The sequence below is a fragment of the Silene latifolia genome, chromosome X, assembly GCF_048544455.1.
Source record: "Silene latifolia isolate original U9 population chromosome X, ASM4854445v1, whole genome shotgun sequence".
NCBI lineage: Eukaryota > Viridiplantae > Streptophyta > Magnoliopsida > Caryophyllales > Caryophyllaceae > Silene > Silene latifolia.
In genome coordinates, this window is record NC_133537.1 from 227779216 (window position 1) to 227788408 (window position 9193).

The following is a 9193-nucleotide window of genomic DNA, read 5'->3' on the forward strand; positions in this document are numbered from 1 at the left end:
TGGTTCTACTATTTGGCACGGCTAATTCTCAATTATTATTTAGTGAGAGATCTTGTCAATTTATTATCTATCACGTTTTAAGTGCACTAAAGCGGTGAACTACGGTAATTATAATTGACACGGTCGAAGACTCGATATGAAATGCATGTGTTGTTATGGCGATTTGGCAATGCATGCAACATACTAAAATAAATGCAAAGCAATAATAAACTCCTAGTATGGCCTTCCTAAAATAGAAAATTAAATAAACTATTATATATAGGATGTTGCATGCATAATCGATTTATAGTTTTTTCGAGTTATTAGTAACTTAATTAAAACTAAAAATTTGTGATTTATTAGATAAAGTCACGAAATCATGATGCATGTTATATATTCTGGTCCTAAAATATTTTTACGTCATTTTTATGATTTATGGTATTTTATTGCTCATTTTAATGATTTTGTATGTAAAATGTTGTAATAACGTGATTAATATTTCATGATTTATGATTTTTATGAGATAAAAATGAATTAAATGGAGGTAAAATGGTTAAATATAGTTAAACTACGAAATAGGCCATGAAATTTTAATATGTTGTCACATGCATGTTTTACTCACTATGTATAAAATTTGAAATGAACTTGATTCATTTTGTATGATTTATGAATTTTTAGTGTAAAAATGACATAAATAGTGACTATCTTAGCATAAATAGCTAAAACGAATTACATGGCATGAGAAAATTATTTTAGGTTGCATTTATATCCCACTTATCAGATCTAAAGTTGTAAAATTGATTAGATTAATTTTTGTAAACTTTAGATGTTTTATTTGATAAAACCGATAAATCGCAACTATATTTTTCTCAAAATAAATTCGAAAATTTTAACCATGATTGTAACACCCCGATTTATAAAGGAGCCTCTAGCAAGACATTCCCTAATAAACCGGACTGTTACAATCTCGGTTTCCCGAGGTAGTGAATAACAAATTAAACTCCAAGACAAATTACATAATTTCTTTAACTTAACTTTTTTACAAAACCTCATTTACATCAAATTACAAAGAACTAACATAAATAAAAGTGAAAGTCTTCTAAATGATGATCTAGCTACTAAGTCTTCTGATCCAGTGTCTCATGCCCATCAAGCTCCCATCCTATCTCATAAACCTGTCAAGTCTGCTCGCCAATATTTGGGTCATCACAGGTGTTCACGAATACACAGGGTCAACCACGAGGTTGAGTAGGGAATACAATAAAACAACAAAATATGATATGCATGCTCCTCCGTCCCCTCCACCTCCATCTCAACTCATATCTCATAACCCGTACAACCCAAAAATGCATACCGATCCCCTAGACTATATATCGACCGTAGCCGATCCGGCCTTGTTGAGGACACCAGGGCAAGTCCTGCAGAACCCGCCTGGGCCTTATCACAACATCATCATCACCACACCACGTCACCACAACATCCTCCATCTCCAATGCATATGAATGCTCAAGAAATTAATGCAACACAATATGTATATCATTGAACTCGGTAAATCATAGAATCATGCCGTTCTACCGAATGTTGTGATAATATACTCAATACGATCAATTCAGTCAAGCACATTCCAGGATATGAATCATAACATGAATCAACAACCACGAATCACGTCAACGTTCATAGTTTGGTCATATGAAACACAAACAAGTCAACACAATTCAACAACAACGATAATAAGTCAAGTGTATTTCCCTACCTTTTCGCAATCCAAGCACACAAGCAATCAATTATGATCCTTCACATATCCATCACCTACATAACATAATTATTTATAATTACCACCTACTCAATCAAATAATCATGCACATAACCTAGACTCATCATAACTTAATAGGAATATCAACTTAAAGAACAAACACGATTTTTCCTGATTTTCCAGCACATGACAGACTCGGAATAAAATACATAACTAATTCCAGAAAAATCAAATTGATACAAGGCCAATTGGATTGGAACCCCATGAGTCTTAGCTACAAATTATATCTAACATGTTTTTCTCAAATTCCAAACTTATCAAGAGTTTTCAGACTGATTTCCAAAAACTGACAGAACCCGTCGCATAAAAAGTATTGATTCATAAAACTAGTTTAAAACATTATTTTGCAGTAATTCCAAATCCTATTATCATCTAGACTATACAAAGATGATGTATGAAGAAGCCTCATAACTTAATCGACATAAAAATTAGGGTTTCAAATCATTTTCCACAACCAAATCAGATTCGCGGACTTTTCAGCGACATGTTCATAAATAAATCACCTAGGACAAACCATAAAGAATTTGACTACGAGATTTTATATGCATAAACTAGACATCAAATAAACAGGACTCTCTTTTCAAACTTTTTGAAGACGAACACTTTAAAACAGTATAAACAATGGAATGAAATCGACTTACAAATAGGGAAATCGAATTAGGTTGGAATCGATGAGAAATCTTCAATCAAATGAAAGGCTCGACAATTCTACTTCCTCTCCCTTTCTCTAGGTTTAGAAATGGTTTTATGAATGATAAAATGAAAAGAGGGGAGAGGGAGAGCGGCTCTTAGATTAGGTTTAGGGTAAATGGTGGTTACATGTTCCGGGTAAGGCAAATGGGTTAAACGGGTATGGTCGTTGGGTAAATGTAGATGGGTAATTCTTGACCCAAAAGACAAAATGTGATGTGGCCCGACTCAACATATACGATATAAACCCGACTTAATAACATTCACGATATTACGATGCAACCAATATAAAATGTATAATACTAATATATAATAATATCCGTTTAATCGATTATATAAAATACGGGGTATTACAATGATTTTTGACATTATGAGTGTCATGGAAATATTCCAGAATGTTCAAAAATGTAAAATTAAAATTTTGAAATTATTGTAATTTAATTTGGATTTATTTCATAATAGTTATGATTTTAAGGTCAAAATGAGCATAAAATTATATCAAGTTGAATTATTGTCAAAAATTGAGTGATGACTAATTTTGAGAACTAAGTGTGTTAGGATAAATAACTTGAGCTTAAATTTGATTTAAATATTGATTAGTGATTTTAATAGGTTATTATCACGCATTTTCATAAAACCGGGTTATATAAACGATATAAGTTAAATAGGGCGATTTGGCACATAATTTGGCATGATAGATACATATTATAATGCTGCATATTTCAATTGTTGAATGTCTTTTTAATTTATATAATTTTGAATTATGTAATTTTATCTTAGTATGGTCTTAGTTTTAATCGATATTGCCCGTAATAAAAGGGAATATTGATTCGGTTGTAATTTAATGTGATCTCGTATCACTTTTATTTTTACTAATTTTTCATATTACAAATGTATAATAGGAATAGCTTTGTATTTTTATTATTATTGGTAATCATGGAGTTTCTTCAAGACGGTGCCATTCGGAAAGGCGTTTCGACAAAGACGGTGTTCTTGGGAGGCGTGCCACTTGAAGATTCAAGGGACCAAAGAAGTTGGTTTCCGAATATGTAATAGATTATTTGATTTTCTATTCTAGGAAGACCATACTAGGAATTTAATATTTTGCTTTGCATTTCTTTTAATATGTTGCATGCATTGCCAAATCGCCATAAGAACACATGGATATCATATCGACTCATCGACCGTGTCAATTATAATTATCCTAGTTCACCGCTTTAGTTCACTTAAAACGTGATACATAATAAATTGACAAGACCTCTCACTAAATAATAATTGAGAATTAGCCTTCCCAAATAGTAGAACCATGAATCCCAATTTCATAAGGAAGTAGGCTCGGCTCACCGGGGTGCTAAACTTGTTACGTTGGGTAATTGGGTAATAAATTGTTATTACATCGAAATTTGGATTGAGCTCAACGGAAGTATTCGTGACCGTAGTCGCATGTGTTCCGGGCTAAAGATAAATATTAAAGTAATTTTATCGACCGATAGTTCTAGAAGTAGAATCGATTAAAGAAATAATCCACCGAATTATATTGACTAGGGATGAATCGGCTCACCGTGCCCGAATTGATATGAATTTGGATCTCGGGATCATTTATAATAGTTGGGTAGAGGTCACTATATAAATGCTTAAAACTTGTTTAAAGTGTTTACAAGTATGATTAAAATGACAAATGTTAATATTTCCTTTACCTCCATGTTTGTAGTTTATATATCGCAATGGATCCTACAAATGCAACAACACCTATTACCATTGAGTCTTGTCATAACTTATTTGACGATATTTGCTCCAACAACAAGCTCTGATACCAATTGTTAGGATCATATAGCTATAATTAGAGTCTTCTAATAGTGAACTAATTAACATATTAATATGAGTTCATTAGATCTAGTGCATGCATAACTAAATAAGTGATTAAATGAGAAAAACAATGCCTTTACATTGTTGAGTGGCTCGAAAATAAGAGCACAAATAAGGTCACCTTCCTTATTTGTTCTTGAGCTTAAATGTAATGGATGATCCTCCAAAATCCCAATGTAGAGATCCTCCTTTGATTGCACCCAAAACAAATCCCTTAAAATAATATACTAATTAACTAGATTAGTGTATTATTATACCTTAAAATAGATTCAAATATTATCACTATTACTACACTAGTAATTTAATATTTATGATAATATTGGATGAACAATATCTATTTCTAAAAGCTTGTTTTAGATAGAAGTTGAGAAGAGAATATGAGATAATGCATGTAGAATGAATGAATGAATGAATGAATGAATGAATAAGAGAACAAATTCTCTTAATAATAAGGAGGGGAAACTGATGGTGGAGGGGTACACAAAGACAATGCATGGCTCTTGCTTTATCTTTTGTTCTTCACAAGAAATAGCATGTGTAAGACTAGTTAGGGTAGGTGTGTAAGGCTAGTTAGACTAGGTATGATTATATTTATTTTATTTCATAAAATAAATCAACCATAATCCACTACAACCCCCTCCATTTCGGTCCATATACATAAAATGGACTACCATTTTATTTTGTCAATTTTTCACTTGTCACACAATATGTCACATGTAGTATGTTACACGTTATTAATTAATTTAATGCATATTTATCAAATAAATATCATTTTATAAATTAATTAATTTACATACAACAAATTGACTAGTGATTCTTCATCACATAAATAAAATGGGTCATATAATTATAATTCACAACATATTATAATTATAATTAAGCATTCATTCTTATCTCAATTGTTTCACAAACAATAATCAATTTTAGTAATAAAATATTTTAATTACTAAAATAAATATTATTTAATCCAATTACAATAAGATATAAATATTCTCTCTCACAAATAAATTATTCAATTTTAAGGAATTGATTAACTTATCGTCATATAATTAATCAATTTGTCTATTAAGGGAATTGTCCTATAGGTGTGACCTTAAGGGATCAACTGATAACCACCGTCAAACGATAGTAATGTCAAACTCTAGTTAGCCAATCATTACTGATTAATGTTGATCAGTTGACTATATAAATGAATCATCCCTCACGTATTCTTAATTTGAGATTTAAACATGTGATCGCACTGTTGTTGAGAACACATACTACAACAATCTCCCACTTGTCTGAGACAAGTGTGCGTCACCAATTCTCTTGTCCTATTACAATCTCCCACTCAATGCAAGGTGTCTCGCAGTTCGTACTTGCATTTGATCATATCTTGTGTGGTTTCCTCGATCTGGAGAGTAACTGTCTGACCGGAATTATCTACCGTAGATACCTTCCGAGCGTAGCCACACATTTTCAGTTCACTTCTCCTCGAGTGGCCTTGAGATTTCAAATAACCCTGACAAGGGGTGGACAATTCCTATTGCACTATTCCCTTCGCTTAGACATAGTTCATCATGACCCAAAATGTACTCATTTGACTTCAGTTACGACAGTCATAGAGTATAAATCAAAGCCATTCAGAAATTTGTGCTAACTTGGGCGAATAGTCTCTAGTCAAAAGAATTGACTCATAAGAATACAATAGTAACTCTTGCCACGACCAGGTTTTATGAATTACCAGAACTCTATAAACGGTCACTGCCCGACAGAGTGTCCCATACAGTCCGTCTATGTGATCGACTAGTCATCTCATATGACTCTATGGCGCTTGAACTTGCCATCAATCGCATCACACTCTAGTTACTTTGAGACGTCACCTCCTTTAAGTAACTAGGGGCAAATACTATGTCAATCCAGTTCACTTCAATGGGGTTCAATTTGTCACAACAACCCATTTGGATTTAACAAAGTAATGGATGAGTTTAAGGAAACTCAAACGATAAATGTGATTAACATATATGAATAGTCAATACACTATTACTACTTCATATCTTATAAACTACAGTGTACCTTTTTTTTTTGGGGAAAGGTAAGGTTATATATTAATAAAGCCCATCATACAATTTGTGAGCTAGAGAGTTCGTATCTCTAGCTAATTACAACTTAGACCAATTCTACTTAACCACTCCTCAGTACACCTAGACCGCACTGTTACAGTACTACCTCTCATTTTCATTTGCACTGTCTCCTTCACCTGTTTTATAAGAAGAACAGGGAGAGAGGGATTACAGACTCCATTCTACAATGATTTCTAGCATGCCATATCAAGTACATCAACTGAGCAAGTGCAGCAGCAAGAACCTGTTTCAGCAGAAGGGATCTAGCTCTAACAGTTAACCACCATGCAATTACTTCTTGAATAGGTAAGCACATCTGAAGCCAATCTTCCAGTAGCCTCAGACATTGCCTGCTAAATGAGCAGCTGAAAAATAAGTGATTGAGCTCCTCCTCAGCATCCTCACACACGAAGCATATGTTATGCTGTATAATATGCATTCTCATCCATCTATCCTGTGTAAGCAAATGATTCTGAGCTACCAACCAAATGAAAAACTTATGCTTAGGCAACATAATCCTGTTATTTACCCAAGGGAACCAAACAACATCAAACCCTTCATCAACCAGCCAACTATACCCCAATTTAATAGTATACTCAGGCAGCTCTGCTCTCCAATTTGCATAAAAAAGCCAAGAATGCAGTTGGTTTTTCACATCACAAATTCGTCTCCAAGCCCAACTTGTGTTAATGGAAGGTTCATAATCTCTCAAGGTTACATTCTTTATATGAACAGAATGCACCCACTTCAGCCAGAGATGATCAGTTTTTAACTCAACCCACCAAACATACTTACCCAGTAGAGCTATATTCCTAAGATGCAGATTCTTCAACCCCAAACCACCTTTCCTCTTGGGTTGCCTGATTGTTTTCCAAGAGACAAGGGTAGGGGATTCATTGGAATTTTAGCCATGCCATAAAAAAAACTCTACAAATGGCTTCAATCTTAGAGATCACTGCTTTTGGCAAAATAAAGATCCTTGCCCAATACATATGGAGGGTGCTCAGGACTGATTTAATTAAAATGAGTCTTCCAGCATAAGAGAGCTGTTTAGCCCCTAGCCTAGTAATCCTCTTAGTAACCATGTCCACCAGACATTGACAGTCCAGAATCCCCAGCCTTTTAGGAACAATTTTGACTCCAAGATACCTGAAGGGAATCCCCCCTCTTCTCATTCCAGAAGCCTCCTCAATGCCTTTTATGATTGCCTCACTCACCGCATTGCTATAAAAATTTGATTTGCCATTATTCATTTTGAGACCAGAGGACATTGAGAAGGTCTCAAAAGCCCTTAGCAAAAGCCTAACAGAGTGCAAGTCACCTCTGCTAAACATAAGCAAGTCGTCAGCAAAGCATAAGTGAGTAAGCTTCAATTTAGTACACAGTGGGTGATATTTAAACCCCTGACACCTGTCCAAGACCCCCAAAAGCCTACTAAGATACTCAAGACAAATAGTAAAAAGTAAAGGGGATAGAGGGTCCCCCTGTCTTAACCCTCTTTGGCCTTTGAAAAATCCAAAAACATCTCCATTCAGAGAAAAGGAGTAGGTGGGAGAGGACACACACTGCATTATGAGACCAATACTACTTGCAGAAAAATTGAGTGCACTTAACATTTCCTGTAGGAAGCTCCACTCAATTGAGTCATAGGCTTTCTGCAGATCTATCTTCATCATAACTCTAGGAGAACACACTTTCCTCTTATACAACTTTATAAGATCTTGACATATGAGAATATTGCCCACTATATCTCTATTTCGAACAAAAGCTCCCTGAGAAGGGTTAATGATATCAGGAAAAATAGAGCTCATCCTTGTGCAAAGTACCTTAGTCAAACACTTATACACTGTGTTGCAACAGGCAATGGGCCTGAATTGTAAAACACTGTCAGATAACTCAGTTTTTGGGATGAGCGTGAGAATGATGGTGTTCAATTCTTTCAGAACCTTCCCAGATTGAAAAGCATTCCTGATAGCATGACACACATCCATCCCCACAATATGCCATGAATCCTTGAAGAACTGGCTGCTAAACCCATCAGGTCCAGGGGCCTTGTCTCCAGGAATGGAGAATATGGCACTCTTAATTTCCTCATCAGAAAGAGGTCTGTGTAACATCTCTCTATGAGCATCAGCCAACAACTTCCCTGTCTGCACAAATCTTTTAGAAATGGGTTTAACAGGCTTTGAAGTACCCAAAAGACTTTTGTAATACCTCTCAAAAGCAGCCTGTATATCCCCAGGTTTAGAACAAAGCTGACCCTCCATATCATGAACCTGATATACCCTATTTCTCATTCTCCTTTTCTTAATGCTAGAGTGAAAGAAGGATGTATTCTCATCCCCATCTTTGACCCATCCTTCTTTGGCTTTTTGAGCTAAATAACTATTTCTGGCTTTGATCAACTTACTCAAGTCAGAAGCACATTCTTTCTCAGCTCTGCAAATTGTAGCATTCAAAGGATCCTTAGAAAGCTGCTGTTGAAAAGGATGAAGAGCTAACTCAGTGACATGGGTGAGATTTTCAATATCACTGAATTGACCTCTATTCAATTTTTTGAATTCAGATTTCAATTTCTTCAGTTTCACAACAACTCTATACATAGGAGTACCCTGACCTCCGTATTCCAACTATTACTTACAGTATTACCAAAATCATCAGATAATGCCCACATGTTAAAATATTTAATGAAACTCTTCCTCTTTACAAGTTCCTCAACAATGTTAATAAGACAAGGGCAATG